The 15,964-nt window shown below is 37.0% G+C and overlaps 1 protein-coding gene across 5 annotated transcripts in view; it reads left to right on the forward strand.

Moving 5' to 3' along the window:
* The first annotated feature begins 972 nt into the window (after positions 1 to 972).
* LOC129771939 (phosphatidylinositol phosphatase PTPRQ) overlaps positions 973 to 15,964 on the forward strand; it is a 62,629-nt gene continuing 47,637 nt past the window's right edge. For 3 of the 5 annotated variants that reach the window (XM_055776086.1, XM_055776085.1, XM_055776087.1), the window contains exon 1: positions 973 to 1,413. The gene's annotated coding sequence lies outside the window, so the exon portion shown is untranslated. The remainder of the gene's footprint in view (positions 1,414 to 15,964) is intronic. The other 2 variants (XM_055776089.1, XM_055776088.1) reach the window with 1 other exon arrangement.

Here is a 15,964-nt window from a genome sequence, read left to right on the forward strand (position 1 = left end):
CGAATGAAATTCTTGCGTTTCTATGACTCGCTATTACGTTCTGTCGCCTTGGAAAAATATCTAGAAAAAAAGTTGGAGATGCGCTTAGCACAGATGTGTGGAGCGAAATGATGATAGCACGTTTGCAGTCGTATACACGTGCTTAAGCTCGTCACAAAACAGAATAGAGAACTTCTGGTTCCATTTGAATTTACCTACGGTTTATGGGTTCGAATGCATTGTTCCTTCATATCTCAGTCCAAGAGACACGGGACTGTTATCAGGTTGATACAAATGGTGGAGTGCGGCGCCAACAGCTGATTCACCCAGCGCGTTCGTAGGAGTTGTGGGGGCAAAGTTGTCACCTGCTTATTCGGTAGTATAAATATTGTTATTATTTATGCCATATTGCTGCACTTCAGTTGATCTGTAGCATATCAAATTATAAATACAAACAGAAATCGCTCTCTCCATAGCCATTCGGCCGTAATTTTGGGCGCTTAGTATTTAAAAAAATTATGGTGAAATAAAGTTTATACCGACCTGATATCTTGAACAAATCATCAGTTTGGACTTATGTTGACATACTCTTGGAGAAGTGAACTAATATTTTTGTTTGATGCGAGCGACAATATTATTCGAAACCGAGTTTGTAGCGGTGTGTAGACGCAGGAAAGAGACATATTCCTTAGGATGATCACTTTGTCCCCACTTCCCTTATCTTTTTTTTCGTTTCGTTTCCAACGCTTTGTCTTCTCATTCGCGTAATCCTTGCCATGTTTGGTTCAATTTCCTAGAGAGCTTATCGTTCGCTTAGACAACACACACGAACACGCTCACCACGCACATCTGGGATCTTTTCATCCTGTGAAGCTTTCGGTGATGCTCAACTGCAGATGAGGTTCCCTGGCTTGGGCACCCCATGTGCTGCTTTTGGTTGTGTTTGTGTCCACTATGTCGACCGCCGGCTGAGTTCACTATCATCATTCGCAGTCGTTTGTCATCACAGCTACAGTTTATACTAAAAGATAAACGTTCGGAGTGGCGTTCCCTCAGTTGACGATCGACCACGATTCGCGCTGCTCGAGTTCCGGACGTGATATATTTATTGTGATATGTGATAACAATTCTCCCCGCGTAGTTTGAGGAAGAAAGCATTGGTTATTGTGATCGGATTCGGGAATTCCTTTTATTTCTGATCACACGAGAGAAGCAGTTCCTTGCGCGATCGCGCAAGACGGAAAGCAATGTGTAGATGAAGTTTGCATTTTAGTTTGCAAGTAAGCAAATAAGCTACCGGAGGAAAACAGCTTCCACTCGTGGTGTAATGGAAAAGATGTATACTTCAAGTGTTGTGAAATGTGTTCGATAATGGGGCAAACAGTGTTACTTTTATCGTGGTGTTAAACAGTGTTATCACTGTAATTTTTTTTTGTGAGTACCATGCAGCCGTTCTTGCTGCTATTGCTAACCGACAGAGCGCAAATGAATACAATTCGATAGCGGCCGCAAATGATGGATTAGTTTAATTGGTGTGTGGGAGACATGTTTCGCCTTCTCCAAGTGGGGGATCGCAGTGTTTGAGCATTAAAGTATTCGGCGATGAACAGAACAACTTTCTTGTTTGGCTGTGAAACCATTTTTAGAGCGACAAAGTGCGTGGTTGTTTGTTGTTTTGTTATAAATCCTTGTGTGGTGACCCGGGAAGCTTGTGTATGTGATTTGTTTGCAACAATACACATCGATTTGTATCCTGTTTGCACATTGGATAGTTTACTATCGGGTACTTAAGCTGATGAACATGTGTACACATATGGTGTTCAAATCCGGATGTCTCCTAATCGTCTTGGAGTAACAAATGACGCATTTGTAGAGAAACTACAAAATCAAGGATGATGCTGAGTCAGAACGGACGCAGTTGACGAAGAGTGTGAAATGAGAAATAGCTCAGAACACTGCTGGATTAATTCGGGAAGTTCGGCGTGACCAATGTTCGTTGTGAATTTATCTTTGTTTGTGCAGTATTGTCATTTTTTTTCTTATCATATCGAACGTTGGAAACTGTTCAGTGAAGGATTGTATGAATGGAAGTACTTTAGTTCTATGCAGGTGTATTATGATTTATATTTCTTGTCAGTATTATAACGACTGACAGTTTGATCACGTACTTCGCTTATTGCTTCACGTTCATGATATTCATCTGTAACGTGACAATGGAGTATTTGAATTCTTCCATACATTGTATGGAGCGTCAATCATCAAATATCATTCATATTATTCAATGGAAATTGTCAACAAAGTCTGGATACTTTCAGAGGAACCCATTTGTGATCTGTTTTCAAGGTCGATTACTGTCGCAACAGTGCAGCTATTTTGAATATTGTCTGTGTTAAAGATTGAACACGATATAATAAGACACACCAAATTTGTTTGGAGTGAAAGTCTGGGAATACATTTATGGATGTTATGTTGTTTCCTTAAAAAAGACGGGTGGACATAACCGGAGAGACGTAGATGTACACCTTATCGCTTCCTTTTGATTATTCTTCTTCTTGGTTTGTTCCATTGAGGCTTTAAGCCACAAATGGCTGCCACAATGGCGCTTATTTCTTTCATCTCCCTCCCTCAACCCTCGCTGGAAAATCAATAATTTTGCGAAACAGTCTAAAAAAAAATGATCGTTTTCGCACACTTCCCATCAAGTAATATCAGCCAAACTTTAATCGATTACTCACAAGATATTGAATTTTCATCTGCCGTCGCACTGTATAGTGAAAAACGTCGGAAAACTCGAGCTAGTGCTCTGAAAGTATTTTTTTTTATTTTTGAATTTTCCGTTACCCTGATGCCAGACAACATCATCGAAATAGCTATAAAAACCACGCAATAAAATGTTATTCTTGAGTCATGGCGTTCCATGTCACGACAATCAATAAAATAAAATTGTGTTGATATCAATACAATTATTATTTTTACGTGTAATGGGTCTATAATGTAAGTTTTAGCAACTTTAACATTGGTTAAAAAAATTGTATTGCAGAGCTCGGAACACTGCCACGGCTGACTATGCTTTCAAAAATAGTAAACGGAAAAGTATTACATTCAATCAAAATGCCTCGGCTAACGAAGAGAAGGGTTAAGGCTCTTCAACTTGTATATGTGAAAACAATACGATCAACGAAGGAAAATATTAAGGAATTATCAACATCGAGTTACTGTGCGGAAGAACTTGTTAATACCAAAAGAGTCCCAATTCGCATGTGTTAAAAAATTGCTCATGTTTCGCTCGCGTATAATCAGAATTTTACTTCATATGCAAATACACCTTCTATATATATTTAAATTTGCAATTGTGCATCGGAATACGTTTAACTTCAGTATTGAATTGTTATTTTTGACTTATAAACACTTCATTCGAAAGATAAAATGTCTACGCGTTCTATGCTTGTTATTTTCTGATCTAAAAACTTGTTTCAATAGCCTTAAAATTGCTTTAAAAACAGGCTGTTGAAATCACACCAATCGATATAAAAACGAGTGTCGCTCGGAAATCCACTCAGTTACGATTGCGCAACGATTGAGGTACCATCGCTGGAATGAATGGATGTTTCCCTAACACAGACTTCAAAACCATGATGCCTGGGGAAATCGGCATGGCAAAATAGATACAAGCAGCGGGCACTTTTGTACTCGTTTGCATTTTCGCAAAGCGGAATGTGTTTTCCCAACATAGATTCCGAAACCAATAAGTTGGGAGAATCGGCGTTGCAGATCTCGGCATGACTTTTATACCCCCATGCATTTTTACACCCCGGATTTCGTTGTGCTAACACGGTCTACAAAAGCGGGTACAAATGCAACGCTTTGGCTCGGTTATTGGCAGCTGACTGAACTTCTACGTATACCGTTTGATGATTAGGCAAAATGTTGATGACTATTTGCTGCGATAAGCACTATCATAATGCATGAAAATTTGGATTTTTGTTTGCAATTGAATTCGTAAATTGTTTCATTCATTCACTAGTTTCACCAATAATTCAATCAATACATACAAAATATAGCTCTGAGCAGCGGCGCTACTGTACCCAATGAGGAACATCCGAGGGTGATTATTGCTAATTGCTAATTAAAATGATCACCTGGTGGTGGTGAAATGAACACCTGTACATATTATGCAAAATGGGTTAGATTTCTACGTTGTTTCATGTCCAAATTTGTTTGAATTATTATTGAGAAAGTGGATATATGAATGAAATAATCTGGGCCTATTCACCTAGAGTAGTAATTAGAATATTCTCATACGTACAAAAACGTAGTAAGAAACACATAACGCTTCACATATTGAGGTTTGGTTTTGGCTGGGGTGGCATATTTTTCCAGAATCGAAGCAACAAAAGGAACCCCTTGAAGAGCAACATGTGGTAAGGGATATCAGTTTTAGAAAACATTATATTGTAAGTCGTTATCAGGTGGTGGCTCATTTTGCCCCAAACAACAAAGTAATTTCAAATACGAATTAATCGCTGAAATCAAACAAAAAAATAGTTTACCTATTTTTTTGTTTGATTTCAGCGATTTTGTTTGAGTATAGTAATAGTTAGTCGAAGATATCAGGTCGAATAATTTAAATTTCACGGGAAATTCCTTAAATGCGATGCGCGAGAAATTACATCAAAATGGCTGCCGTGAGAGAAATTTCTGTTTTATTTATTATTTTTTTACATTTGACTGTTTCATGCATAACAGGGTGTCGTAAATAGCTTCAAATGTTTTAAGAATAGGTAAATCAAGAAGTATCAATTGGTTTTTTGTTAAATTATCGAAATTTGAGCACTGGTTCATTTTACCAACCTTGTTCATTTTAACCTCATTTCCCCTACATCTATTACTCTCGAGGCCACGTGATATGTGCGAAATCGACTCTCAACTCACGAGAGAAGCAGCGAACGTACACAGTCTCTTATTCTATTTTACAGGCGAATAAACTGCAAAGTTTAATGCTTCTCTAAAATAACCAACTAATTGACTTATTTTATTGAATAAACGCATATTCGATTGTACAAAATGATTTCACTGAGCGGCGCGAGCAATGGGCACAACAACAACATTCCCAAATAAACTCTGAACGTCAACACATCATGAAGCTCATGGCTGGCTAGAGTGCGACTGATTTTTTAAGCTGGATGATTGTTTTTTTTTGACGTAGAACTACGTCTTTAATTAAGGGTGCCAAATCAGAAAACAGGTCACGTTTTTAAGAAATAAAGTTAACGTTAATAACTATTTTTTGCCGCGAACGAATTTTGGCGATTTACATACCAAACGAATCGGAAATTCCCTAAGATTTGTTTGATATGCTATACATTACAATCCCATAGTCGGTATATGGTTTAAATTGATGAAAATTGGAAGCATTCCCATTTCCTCATACATTTGTTCTGTCCATTTGTGTGCATTCCCGAACAGAGCTGTCAATAACGAGCAACTTATCGACGAACAACGAAGGGAAAATCGTAAGATGTTATATCTTCGTGAACAAAAGAAAATAAGAAGAACGAAGGGGAATATTTGCCTAGAGTATAATCGGTGGATCTCGCTGAGGCAAATTTTCATTCTTCGAAAATTTGCAAATACATTTCTCAAGGCAATGAGGTGGAGGAGTAATATTATGGATAAAGTAAAGTTTTCCAAGGGCCTGAAGGTTAAAGCCGAATGAACTGAAGAAGTTTAAAGTCTCAAGCAAGGTAGGAAGGCAAACTTTCAGTATCGTTCTGGATACGAAACAATGAACATTGCTTGTTCTTCCTTGTTTTGCGTCATCACATATCTTCGTCTCGAATTGAGCTGTGGACGCGACCAAATTACTCACTCGCTGATGTCTCTGGCATTGCAATCATTGCATCAAACTGACGCCATTGCATTAAGGTTCTGAGCTACACAATTGTGTGGGAAATCATCAAGCTAGGCTATTGTCAGCTCACCAAGAAAATAAATGTTCTGGAATTCTGTCAGTGATTTGGTTTCGCATGACGGTAAGAAAACTCTCTCCACAAAGGATGACAGCTAAACTAATCTATACTGGCAATATTAACAGAAGGGGCTTCTGAGCGCAAAACGGAGATAAGTGTGTATATATTTAGTTTCTTCAAGCCATCGATATATGAATATTTGTGTGCATCTTCGCTCGCATTGGACCTGTAAAGATGCAACGATGCGCCTAATTTTTTTATGCTATGGTTGACGATTGTTTGGTGTTGCAAATTATGCAGTCGTAATGATAAATATAAGCTTCGTTGGTGCCTTTGACATTGCATCAATGCATTGAACTGACGCTATGGTGAAGCTGGTGTAAAGGTTGTGCTCCAAAAAATGATTTGGGGAATACCAAGTTATTCAATAAGTTATATTAAATTATTAATTTATTTGGGCTCGCGTGCCAGTCGCAAAACTGCTTTCAACGAGGATTGCATTTGCACTTGATCATAATGAAGCAGTGCTACTCTTTTCGAGGTTGTTGAGATAAACAGATAAAGTTTATTTCGTTTATTTAGTCACCAAGAATGTAAATGTCGCTCTGGAATTTTGTATGTGATTTGGTTTCGCTTGCCAGTAGCAAAACTTTCTCCACTAAGGATGACAGCTGTGCTTATCTCGAGCATGTATTGATCTGCGAGCACAAGAATGAATCATCAAACAATTATCGTCAAATAATTCTACAATAAAAAAGAAATTCAGGGCGACCAAACTTATTTCAAAGTTTTCGTAGCATTATAAAATAATATCCGTAGTTATAAACAAGCGACTTGAATTAAACTACAGCGTAGTTCTAGGTCAACAATGCGGTCGTGTCTTGAACACAACCTCCTATAATTTTGTTTTGTTTTTAAGAGGCTTTCAACTTTGCCGTACATTAGTCTCTAAATTTTGTATCTTCTGCCCTTCCCTTTTATAGTCCTCTTTCTTCCGATACAACGTGGCATCGAGAAAGAAACCATACCATGCAAGCTAACTCTCGAATTGAATTAAATGGAAGTATGCTGCTTGTTGCATTGTAAAGCATGTGCGAGTTAAAGTGAAATCTTTTATTCATTACAGTGTTCACTTGTTTTATTATGTACATCATATATGTCTCAGACAAAACCCTAGGTGGGGATATTTTCTCTTAATTTGGGTATTTGGAATCAAAAAAGCGATAGAACGTTCATCGTTCTATCGCTTTTTCCACCCAAAACACTGAAATGGGCCCTTATATTGAAAGGTTAGATCCAGTCCTACGTTAAACAATTGTTCGATCGGCCTTAGCACCAGAGTATTGACCTGATTCAACTCATCTGATGATTCCATTGTCATTGTAGCACTGTTTGGTCGAATTTGAATAGTTACAGTTCGTCAAGACAAATCTCTTTTGAAGACACCCATTGGTTAAATTTCCAAATTCTTGTTTTCAGAAATTACAAATGTTTCACTTTCCAGTTCTCAGCTGAGATGACTCGTAAAACGAGAATCTTTCGTAAAACTTCGATCTCTTCTTTTATTTAGCAATCGTTCTGGCACTCTCTAGATAATACGAGGTATGAAATTCTTGTCCAGAAATTGGTCCGAAATTATGAAGGATCAAATCTACTTTGCGGAAGGTTTTATCCTTCAATGACGCAATCGTATTTCGTCTGCAGATTTTCGTTTAGCTTCTTTGAGCGTGTTTTGTCTACAAGTTTTGCTTTGTGATATCGTCCGGTACAATCCATTTCTTAAAACTTCTCAACCTAACCTTCTTTATTACACACTCGACACATGATTGTAAAACTTCTATCGCGCCTCTCGGTGACATCTTCGGGTAACGTTTGAAAAAAAAACATAACTTTCAAATGTCCTACAAAAAAGAGATCTATGAAAGAGTTTTAGGAAAATAATAGAATTTTCAGAAAAAAATACTGAAAAAATATTTTTTGAAATCCTACACTGGAAAAAAAGGATTCAAAAACTAAAAGTCAATTTACTCAAAATTGTCATCTCAGATTTTGATGAAATGGTAGATAAATGATAGATAATATGTGTCCTACAACTCTTCCATACATCGCAATCGAAAATCTCTCGAAAATTTTCTATTTTTCTGAGTTTAAAGTTAAAGAAAAAAAATAATAATTGGTAGAAATGGTTTTATGGCGGCTCTTGGGTGCCAAGGTACAGTTTTCAGCATGTTTTTGTAGTCAATACAACATGTTTAGATGTCCTCTCGATTTCTTCGATCTTAGAAAAACATTTTGGAAGATTTGTTTTTCAGTGTACATCGATTTTAATCTCATCAAAGAGCACCTAACAATTGTTTTCAACATAATGTTAACATTTGGATCGCTACGGTTTACTTCCGTACAAATGCTGACATACATAAAACTAGCGGCAGCTACTGAGAGGATGTCGTTCTCAGCTGAGTTCTGGGCAGATACCAGTTGATGAATTAGGGAAAGAAGGGGTAAGACCGCCCGGCGGAGTAAGACGGACCACTGCTAGTTTTATAAGAAATGCTCAGTATTTTGGCAAATATGCTACGCAAGAAGCATTGACATCATATTTTTGTCATTTCAAAACAACTTGCAACATCTGAGCACACTAAGTGTCAAAATTGTAAAAAACAAAACTTTCGTCCATTACGATTGCAAGTGATCTAATTAACAAGGCAACCAAAATAAGGATTTTTCCAACAAAATCTGTACATTCCGTTAGTTGCCAGTATCCCAGTCCTTCAGTAGGTTGTTCCGATTCTTCCTGGGTGAAAAGGTATGTAAAATATAATATAAAATGCGTGTAAAGTGCAAAAAAATGCAAAAGGTGGCCTGGGGGGAAGATGGAACATTTTCGACGGGGTAAAAGCGCCATACGACGTGATGTTAAATGATTTTCATATCAAATGAAACATCATTTCACATCTTTACACACAGATGCATTGAAAGTATGTAAAGAAGTCGTCACAGATGCAATGGATGTTGGATAAGCTGAAGCTAAAGCGGATAACGGCATGTTCACTAGGACAGCATCAGTTTGTTTTGGGATGCCTACACCCAAAATTGATTTTTAGCTCATGTTTTGTCATCCCGATTTCTGACATTAAATGAGTCATACCATAACAGAAAATGTAATGACTTTCAAATACTGGTAAGCATTTGTATAATATACATGGTACAGCAATATAAGATTAATACGAACGAGCGAAACAGAAGACAAATAAGCTTTCCGCATACTTTGCTACATACACGGCCCAGACCGAGATAGATATTGTTCTCCTTCATGCGCTCCTTTTTTACTCTTAGAAAACACTTTCCAACTTCATTATATAATCAGGTGCAATATTATCACGTATTTGCTGAACAACTGCTGAAGCATCATTAGCCATGTGGATAGTGTTGTCGTGTAAAATAGCTTTGCATTCCAGCCGGCCTTGGTTCGATACTCATTGACGTCGTATGGACTTTTTTATTGGCACAATCTCAAAAAATGAGAAAAGAAAACAGAAAGAGATGTTTTCTCGCATACATACAAACCAGTTTTAAGCTTTTAAAGCAGCTAATTATTTGCGCATTTGACTCTCCAGCACACGGAATGGTATCATTTCTGCCAAAGATGAAATGTTTTCTGCCAACGCGAGTTTGGGTGTAGAACCATCCTTTGCCAACAAGTCAAAGACAATAAATTACCGACGATTAAGCTAGGATTCATTGATCCATTTTTTGCCACTGCTCAGGAACAAGAACTGGTGGAGCATTTCCTGCAGCAGGAGAATCGATTCTACAGCATCACAATGCGAGATGTCAATGAACTGTCATTCGAGTTGGCTGAACGAAATCCATTCAACAAAAAGAAGCGAATGTCGGGGCAATAAATTTTTAAAGGTTAAATAAGTTTTTAAAGCGCAATCCGACATTATCTTTCCGGAAGCCGCAAGCTGCCAGAGCTCGGGCCATCAACAGGCCATCCGTCACTAAATTCTTGAACCTTCTAACATCCATAACGGAGCACACGGATTTTCGACCGGCAAGCATATTTGATGTAAACGAAACTTGCGTTTGTACGGAAATACCCACGGGAAGATCGGGAGATAGATAGCTACCGTCACCATAGGTTCCCCCTTTTTTTGGTAGCCTTTACTATTGGTACTCTTGTTGCCCCTGAAAGGAAAGGTCCTCGTGTTACGAAGAGAAAACGTGTTGCAAAGAACACGGCCGAGTTTACTTCGAACGACTACATGGATGGCTTGAAAAGGGCCAAAGCGTCAAAGGACCTAAAAGGTAAACAAAACGAACGAGTGACGACTTTCAGGAAACCTAAAGGATCAAAGAAATCACCTACATCGGGGTCATTCAGACTTCACGTGAACAGATTTTGAGAGATTTTAAACCCACGTAGACAATCGTTTTTATAGATTCCGAAAATTTGGTAATTTTTTCACGAATATTTTCTAAACTTTGCACGTGGAATATGAATGACCTTTACAAAAGTTTTTGTGTAGATTTTGAACAACCCTTAAATATGTAGTACCTTAGACAACACTGTTCCTGTTATTTCCACTGGACTAAATTGTTTGAAAATAGTCTTGGTTCGTCTCACCCCTCATGGTCCGTTTTACCTCGCGGGTGGTCCTTCTTACCCCGCCAGCAAAATAAAAAGTATTTTTTATCATTTCAAAAATTAATGAAAAAAAAACCAAAAAAATTATACAATCAACAACTACACATTTTTCAGTAGTATATTATTATAAAATCAATGAGGGGTCGTTTAACTAAAAAATAGTTTCCTTAGGGGGCGGTCTTACCCAGTCTTTCCCTACTAATAATGCTTCTTCAATTAATTCATTAATAACACGACTCCCTGACGGCGCAAAATGAATGCCCTGGAGTTTCCTGACGTCTAGAAATTTGTGGCGGCCTTAATGCTGAGGAACAAAACAAAATGCTTTTGATGTTTGAATAGAAATATGAAATTTGTATTCCCTGTTTAAAAAAAAGGACGACACTCTTATAGAATAAGCAGATAAATTGGAAAAAGGCTATTGATTTTTCGAAGATCGATTCCTTTGTATAGATTTATTCAGTGGATCGATCCCTACGCCGTTTAGAATATCGATTCGACAAGATCGATCTTTTCATCGCCCAATCCTACGCTCTAGCACATCTTGCACACAACGATATGCGTGAGTTGTACCACCTTTCAAGGTCGAATGGATTAAGTACCTCGCAATTGTTCCTCTGATGCGCGGCTTAGCGAGAATTCCGACGGCAGGTTTCAAACCCTGGATTGGGGGAAGTTCACGGATTTGAAAAGAACATTATGTGCTTTAGCTAATATTACAGGTGCACGAATCAATAGTCTAGGTTTCTTTTTATAATAAAACAATGTTTTTGAGGCAGAAATTTTGCAAAATGAATGTGACCGGCATCTTGGTAAAAAATAAAAAAAGTCGGGAAAGACGGACACTTGAAGGGAAAGATGGACATTGGGCCTGATGACGAACATCACTGTCACAAACGCTTTCACGTCACTTACACTTCACTTAATCTTTTTGTGTCTATCATCATTGTCACGGACAGTTGCGTGTAAAAAAAAAACTCCGTGAAGTGGAACAGTTTATTCCCGTTGATAAGAGACATGTCAGTTGCATAATTTCGGGCGTTTCAACGTTATGTCGGTTGCATAATTTCGGACGTTTGAACGTTATGTATGTAAAATTAAGAAGTGTATGAGATAGTATTCCATTTAATTGGACGTATGTTTTAGGAGATGACAAGTTTGCGATTATACCTCGATGATTCGGTATTTCAATGCCAACTATTCGGACTCATACCATGAATCATTTGCTTGGTGCGTTAGTTTGCTGAATCAAACGCTGGTTCGAAGATGAGGAGGAGCACTTGGTTGCTCTTGAATAATGTAGTTGTTGAACATATGGGAATGTAATTTTATTTCCTTTTTCTATAAATTACTCTAGAGATAAAGCATGACTATCATGAGTTTAATAATCGATATCTCGCATACTCTTGTACTCAGCTCTGTCTTACTCGTTTGAATAGTGAGAAGTATTTAGTGTAAGTCAACGTTAAAATTATTTTTGAGGAATCGTTTCTACAATTTTGATGAATAATAATATCTTCTATATATCAGAATAAACCCGAATTTATCCATCTCATGATCAGTATGATCTAAGCTACTCCCATATGGAATTCTGAAGTTTAATCCTCTTACCCTTCCCATTCTCGTGTATTTTGGTATACGGGACATGAAGTTTGACATAATTATTTTAACAGAAACTGGTCAGTAGCGTCGGACAGAAGCAATATTCATATGACACATCTGATGAGTTTCAAGGAATTTGCCAAAAGCAGAAAATGATTCAGATTTTCTTTAGACGGATATCAAAATTATGGAAAAAGAACTAGAGAATAATTTAAAAATGATTAATTTAAAAGCTTTGCAATGATAGACTCATTTTTTCCTTATTTGAAACTTAAATATTCTTTCATTCAAAGTATGTCTTCAAAACAATATCGTTGAAAATATCTATTTCGTAAAAACAAAAGATCAATGGTTTTATTCGATGTAACTATCGTCCTGATTCGGGTCTTGTCCACCAATTGCGAATGGTTGAATTACAAAAACCAGCTCTGCAATGTTGGAAAAACATTACAGTTATTATTTTACATTCAAAATATCAACAAATCAATATTATACATAATCAATCATAATGATCGTTTTGGGCCAGTGGCCTCCATTGCCATTGTATGGGATTGCAATTCTCTGTTAGGTTAATCCTTAAAATAGAAACGAAAAATTTCTATTCATTTAGGACAATCGAATTAGACCTTTCGCCATGTTTCAATCGGTCTACGGGAGCTACATTTTTAGTCCTCAATTACATCCAAGAGCGCATTTATCGAATTCAAATAAACAAATTTACGTCCTCTGGATACGTCAGAATTTCGTTCTAAAAATGTCGGGTAAATTGCTGTTTGTTTATTTTTTTCCTTAAAAAGCAAGACAAGATTCAAAATGTTAGCAAAAAAGCTAAATAAATCCAAAAATAAACTTACTCCATTCCGCGTGAATAGCTTTCACCATCTAAAACACAAGTGACAAATATACTTGTTTTTCCCCGTGACGTGACAGTATCGTGATATTCATAATAACACCGAGTTCATCAAAGTTGTCACGACAGATGAACTCATCCGGATTCTACAGACACGGTGGCAGCCGTAATAACGTTGTATACAATTCACTTTGCTTTCACCGTGAAGTGACGTTCGTGAATAGGTCCATTAACTGAAAATTCAAGTGTTGGTACTCGATTAGTTTTGAAGATTTTCAAATAGGCCTTAACTATTTGCAGTCGCTTGTCCGCTGTCAGTCACCGCGGCAAGGAGTCACTCTTATCTTATACTTTATATAGTCATGTATCAATTTAGACTTTTAGTTAACGAATCTTAATGTCTGGTGAACCTGTTCACGAGTTGATATGGTGCTTCTATGAATAATTGATAACGGAGGATAGACACGATGCTGAATAGCTACGATTCATCGAATAAAACAGTTATATTGAAAAAAATGAAATGAGGCGGCACCGTCTACGTTAGTAATCAAAATTTTATTTTAAGGCAGTATTCTAGTCTAGAAATTAAAAAAAAAAAAAAAATTTCTTCATATTTCTGTAGTTTAGGAATTCAAGAATAAACCCTAGAAATGACTTATCGAAAATCGCGTTATCTGCCAAGTTAGAGCCATTTTAGTGATGCGGTATCTAACCTGGTACGGCCATAACAATGAACTTCAAACGCGTTTTTCTCGAAAGTAGTTTTTTGAAACTGGCGTGCACGATATCTCAAGTTCTACTGAACCGATTCATGTCGAACTTATATGAACAGAATCTGTATGCATCTCTCTACCGCATGAACCTCTAAAAAAAAAATGTTGTTTTCTAAATTTTAGTATTTTGAAAAAAATCGGAAAACGTAAGAAAAACCGTTTAAAACCGCATTTTGGTTTTCAAACGGTCGCTATTTTGTCAAGAAAGATGCTTTCGACTTGTCCGAGGTTCATGCGTTAGCGGCATCTTTACTGATTTAGAATCTGCTCGATTTTTTGGTTTCAGATAACCAGAAGGGCTGGAATCGTGTACGCCATAGTACAATTTTTGTTGAAACCCTTCACTTTATCAGCTTGTAACTATTATAGTTATGCATATTTTTTCTCCGTTCAATTTTATTGTTAAAAGATTGATGAACAAGTAATGATATAATAGATTTTAAAAATACTCTTTGTTTTATTTTTACGGAGCACGAAAAAACGTCCGAAACTCGTGTCTCTACACTAGAATACCCCCTTAAACTACGATATGAATAGGGGAGGAGTACCAAAATGTGTACGGAAAGTTAGTGGAATGTCTCGTAGGTTCATTGCCTTTATTCGAGAGACTTTCAGCCGTAGGCTGGTTCGTAAGACTTGAGTTTATTCTCGTATGATATACACGAAGGAGAATAATTATGTTTGAGGGGCTCAGAAGAAAAGGGGTGTAAGTGATTTGATCGATTTCTCTTCATCAACTTTTTCTTTAGTTAATAACTCAACTGCAAAAACGTTCCAATTTGAGTTTGCTATAGAATACGATAGATGAGGTTCTGACTTGTCTTCCACATTGTCAAATACATCTGGGAATGTGTATTTAAATATATATTTAAAATTCACGGGAAATAAACAGATCTTATCTAGCTTTCATAATCTTACATGATACATGCAATGATATATGCTCTTTTAAGGGAAATTAATTCCGACCCATATAAAAATTTAATACGACCGCAAAGGGTTAGAAATGATCGGATTAAAAGACTTGAATTTTTTCTCATTTTTTCATGTCTAAAATAGCTTGATCACTTCAATATTCTAAAAATCGCTTTGCTGATTTGTTCATGATAACAGTTCGGCTGAAAAGTTTATAAGGTACACAGTGAAACAATTTTTTTTTGCTAATTCAATTTTATTATTCAACATAATTGCCTTCGAGGGCGATACAGCGATTATAGCGATCTTGCAGCTTTTCCACACCATTTTTATAGTACTCTTTCGGTTTTTCTTCAAAATGGGCCTCAGTTGCGGTAATCACTTCATCATCGGTCTTAAATTTCTTGCCAGCGAGCGAAGAGAATAGGTCTGCGAACAGAAAATAGTCGATGGGGACCAGATCTGGAGAATACGGTGGATGCGGAAGCAATTCGAAGCCCAATTCATGCAATTTTGCCATCAATACACGAAATTCGGATTTTTCCATTTTTTCACAATAACAAAAGTTGCTTCACTCTCAATGCTATGACTCACAAACCAATCGACCGACCGAACCAAATTTTGGCATATATCCATTGGAAGATGGTGCTTTGTGATAGTCAAGTAGATTTTCGCAAGAGGCGCCATCTAGACGTCAACCATATAAACTTTTCAGCTGAACTGTTATCTGATTGCTCTTGCAAACGTAGTTAGTGGGCATCTGTTAAAAAAGGAGATAATCAAATTGTTTTCAAAACAAAATGTTCTTTCCCTTCGGTGGAGTGTCCGTCTTACCGGATTTGGTTAGTATTCTTTTAACGAATAACATTTCTGGAGTGAAATTGATAAAATTTACCGCTGATTCGATGAAATAGAAGGAAAGTGATGCTAAAACACTCATTGTTACGTGGAAAACATCCAAAAATTCAAGGGGTTGTATCCGAGACACGACTGCTTAGGACGTTGGACTACGCTTTCTTTTTTTTAAATTTATTGGTTTATCATTTCGGATACTAATTGCGAGTACGTCAAAATTTCATAAACAACTCTTTAGTAAAAAGTTACGGGGACCCTGAAAGGTTTGATGGCTTGCGTGATTTTGCAGAATCATTTCGAGAAGCACCGATTCTTTCTTGCCTTTGTGAGAACAATACACTAATTGGTCATGTGTTGCAATTTGTTTCTTTAT

The sequence above is a fragment of the Toxorhynchites rutilus genome, chromosome 2 (assembly GCF_029784135.1).
Source record: "Toxorhynchites rutilus septentrionalis strain SRP chromosome 2, ASM2978413v1, whole genome shotgun sequence".
Classification (NCBI taxonomy): Eukaryota; Metazoa; Arthropoda; class Insecta; order Diptera; family Culicidae; genus Toxorhynchites; species Toxorhynchites rutilus.